The sequence below is a fragment of the Pinus tabuliformis genome, chromosome X (genome assembly GCF_031772625.1).
Source record: "Pinus tabuliformis cultivar Carrire ecotype Pingquan chromosome X, CPIR1, whole genome shotgun sequence".
NCBI classification, from domain to species: Eukaryota; Viridiplantae; Streptophyta; class Pinopsida; order Pinales; family Pinaceae; genus Pinus; species Pinus tabuliformis.
The window spans coordinates 1,191,506,231-1,191,510,938 of NC_142308.1; positions in this window are offsets into that span (position 1 = coordinate 1,191,506,231).

Genomic DNA, 4,708 nt, shown 5'->3' on the forward strand with positions numbered 1-4,708 from the left:
CCTTGGAAGAAATAAGGGTAGACTTAGATAGGAGGGCAGTCACAAGAAAAGAGGAACTTCAGGGTTTGCTAGTTCAAGTGCACCCAATCCAAAGGAAGAAAAAAATGTTAGGTGTATTAGGCTGGGTAGGTAGTTTGAGGTTGCAGAAGCAAGGTTATGATCATTTATTGTCTTGTCAAAAGAAGACTCATATCATCAGTGGCATAAGCCCTAAGGCAGTTGTTGGACTGAAAAACAATGGAAGCATGACTAATTCCCCTCCATTTCCCCATAAATCTTTGACTAACATCCCCTCAAGGACCTTGGGATCTGCCCAATAGTCCTATTTCACTTCATTCTATGAGAAATTCTAAGTTAAACTCTCGGTTTACTTAGTGGAAGAAGCCACATTTCTTGTGTAAAAAGTTTTATTTCTCCTAAACACCCTAAAGCCTAGGTGATTCAATGTCATGCACCTAACGCTTTTCCCTTCACATTCATATTAATATTCTAAATTTAATATATAAATCCCCTTATATCTCCCCTCCCCTATTATGTATAAAAATCTACAAAAAACCCAAAAATATTGTAAATACCCCACCCCCTACCTAATATGGCTATAAACTCTTTCTCGGGAGTCATTGTTCCACCTGGGACCAATAATAACCCGCCACTTGTCGCCCTAGGATTCGCTAACCTCCGGTTCAGCGAATAACCATGGTCGCTACGCATAAACATCGGGATTTAATTGTTTGATTAATCACATAACCACATTCCATATAATTGATAACCCAAATTTTAAACCCTGCCAAACAATATTTAATTGCTAAAAAATGGCAGCAGGTCCCGTACATTAACATGTCGCCAGCTCGGAGTTTCGTCAACCGTCAGATCAGGCCCTCCCCATCCGATGGCTCTTGTTGATATCGATGCCGCCCCGACATACGAGAGTTAGCGCCCGATAGAATGGCGGTTTTCCCGTCGTACAAAGGACACGTGCCCTATCTTGATTGCATCGGGCCCGCTCTGACAGAAACCGCCCCCGTAGAAAAAGCGGTCCGATGGAAACTGGTTACCACCTTCTGTCCTCGTTGCCCACGTCATACACCACATCGGCACCTGTGTCAGCCCCCATGTCACTGTTCCGTCTGACATGTCTGCCTCATCATTCGTCCATGTCAGCACGTACGTCAGCTGCCACGTCACCCTCCGTACCCGCTATGTGACAAAAACCACATCATGATGACGTCAGCATAAAAAGCGCCAAAAAGTCCAAAAAGCCCAAATTTGCTCAAAAGTCATGAAAGTGATGGTTTTTCGTTTATTTTTATTCATTTGTCTGTGGAAAATTTGCATGCGATTCATGACAATTTGATCACCATAGCTCCAATCCGCCACCCAGAGGAGTTCAACCTGCAAACCTGACCTCCTCAGCTCTACCTGCAACTGCATTTTGCGCCAAACTCTCGGGAAGCAAGTATTTATCCGTTAGTCACCCATAAACCCTATTTTTCCTACGTGATTTCTCTGTTAAAAATCACCAAGAGAGTTGAATTTAACTAAAATACATTGTTGCCCCAAACCTCTGTGCTCCAACTTATTGTTTGACCGTGTTTTCCGGGCAAAACTGGCTAATTCTATGGCCCTCTGATAAACTATCCATTAAAACCTGAAATCGAGCTTGCCCCCGCCTGCAAAACCACCGAAAGCACCTACAGAAGCCGCCCCTTTTCCACTGTCTTTTTAGTTTCCTCATCGAAAGACTCCGCAGACTCTGTTGTCCCTGAGAGTGTCACTCACTAAGACCACTTTTATACAGAATTCAAGTTGTAACAATTTTGCTAAAAACCTACTGCCAACACCTTGTTTCCTGTTGACATACCAACTCAAAATCTAGTTGTAAACACTGTGGATCATGGATGCTCCAGTGCCCTTAAATATTGCCCCCTTGAACGCACCACATAAGAACTTGGAGTGGCTGCCCCTTGCTGACAGGGATTACCAAATGAAGGAAACAGTTGAACTGAGCAACAAATATCACATTGAAACTTTTTGTGAGATAAGGAAAAGATACAGAAGCAATGCTGATGTATTGGGTATCTAGGAGTCCAACATGCCAATCTATTATCTCCCACAAGTAAATGTATTCCCTGACCTTATCCATCAATGTTGTGAAAGTTATGAGCCCACTCAAAGAGAAGTTTTGGCTCCATCTGGGACTGTCTTGTTCCACATCATCCCTCAAGCCATAATCGAGATGCTAAACTTTGAGCCAACTAAGCCTCTGGCTCCTCTCTCCATAAAACTTCTGCTTGACCAAGGTGCCAAACCGCCCAGCTCAGAGATCACAAGAATTGCCTAGTTGTTCATGCAACCAGATTGTTAGCCCCGGCAACCTCCTCCTTATCTACATGTTTGGTTCACTGAAACAGGGAGACTACTGGTAGACATGATATCTTGCATCTTAAGATTCAATACCAGTGAGTTTTTTGATGAGACAATCTTGGTGTTGCTGGCCATGTTTGCTCCAGGACAGCCCCCTGCTGTCCAGTATGATTATGCCACCTTCATAGCTGACAAGATTCATGAGCAATTCATGAACCTGGAGAGAGAAAGAGTGTTCAAATACACCTCCTAAATATATCAAATACTGTTGTACTATCAGCCTGATAGTTTCCCAGTTTTCCTCAAAAAATTGGATGCTAACAGGAAGCAAAGGTCTGTAATATCTTGGTCATCAGTCTGCCACCATGTTTATTACTCTCCATATACCTACTGCGAGTTTATTGACCTATTTATATATCCAGCTTCTTCTTTACTGGTGAGCACTCCTCTTCCTAGACTCACTGATGAGATGCAAAAGATTCTACAGCTTTCCAAAAGCTACAACATTGGTGACTGGTATTTTTACCAAAACCACAGAGTAATCAGGATTTATGGCTACGAATTAGCCCCCTACAGACTGCCAAAATATGTCCCTATGAGACTTTTTGCCTTGGAATACTTCCGGAAATTTGGTAATTCAGATATGATTCATTTCTATGGCACTAGGAAGAAGGCACAGCTCAAGATAAGACATCAATTGGGCCCATTTATTTTCAATAAGAGAGAGGAAGCCTGGGAAGAGGTAGACAAGATTTTGAAAATTTTTCTGTTGCTAAAACCGAGATTTTATTGGGCACCATATGACCCCAATCACTTCATAAGCTTTAGAAGAGTCAAACACTAGCTTGCAGGATATGTACATTGCAATATCCATCAAATTGAACAATATGCTAATCAACAAGAATGGGTAGAGGGCACACTTGTGGAAGAACTGACTGAAGAAGAAATAACAGAAAAAGCAATCAAGAATCTTGAAAAATTAGTTGACTTGGAATCTTTTGGACAAGTGTTTTTTATAGCTCCTCGGCACCTTGGAGAAGGCACCTCATCTGCCGCAGTTTCTCAGCAACCTGCCCAAGTAAGTGCTCCACCAACAGACACATCTAAAGGAAAAGAGGTGCAGCATTCAAAACAACAAGTGCACAATTTAGAGCAGTAAGAGGCAATGACAGACCGGCCTGCTTCTACAGATGAACAAAGTCAAGGGCAAGACCCTTCTACTCAAGCAAAAGCAACTGAAATTCCTGTATTACAGAGTCCTCTTAATGAGGAAAGGGCTAAGAAAAGGGATAGACAAGAAGAGACACCTCCAGGGACATCTACAGATTAGCAAGGGGAAAAGAGACAAAGATTGAATCCCTTTTCAGAAGAAGAATTGCCATAGGGTCCAACTAAACAACAAATTCCCCCAAGTATGGAGACATCAGCCAGCTCCTTCCAGCCATAGCAAGAAAGACAACAGGGAGTGGAGGTCACATCCACCAGCCAACCGAGTAGACAAGGCTTTGATATCAAAAAATCATTCACTGATATTAAGGCTAGAAATGAGCCAGTGAGGTACCAGCTCTACAACCAATTGCTAAGGATGGCACCCACCAATAAGCAAAGGTTAATGGTAGCCTATGACATCCAGGAAGGGAAAATGACTCTCAGTCATTTTAGACCTATAATGCAGCAACCACAATCAACTGCTGACTACATTAGAACCAATCTGGAAGTGCTCTCCAAAGATATCCATCCGATGGACTAGATTTGAATTACACAAGCACACCGGTGAAATGGTATATTCGACCTTGGTAGACAAAACCTTGTTGGCCCATAGATTACAAAATTCATTACATAATACTGTTGCACAACTAGAATTGGAGAAAGCTTCATCACAGGCTAAGGACAATAGAATCAAGTCCTTGGAGGAGATTATTAAAGAGTCGGGACATAATCCCCAGGATCCGAAGGGCATACAGGCCTTGATCAAAAAGAAAGAGGAAGACATAGCAACCCTCAGAAGACAAATCAGGTTGCCAGCTACACTACACCCTCAAACTACAGAGGTGGCACAACAAAAAGAAGAGCAGGATGTGGTAACTTTTCTTATGACCCTACATAAAAGGTTGATAGAAACAGAAAGTGCCTTGGAGGCATCATTGCAAGGAAGACAGGGAGAGTTTGCCTCTCAGCCAATTCAAACAACTCAGATTCTTACAGCTGCTCCTCCTACGGCCACCATAACAGTCCCTCCCATTGGTTCAACATCAGAAGCAGGTACCTCAAGCTCAACACCAGTTTCAGCAACAACAACAACAGCAGCAGAGCAAGAGACCAGCTTGAGTATGGAGGGGATGAT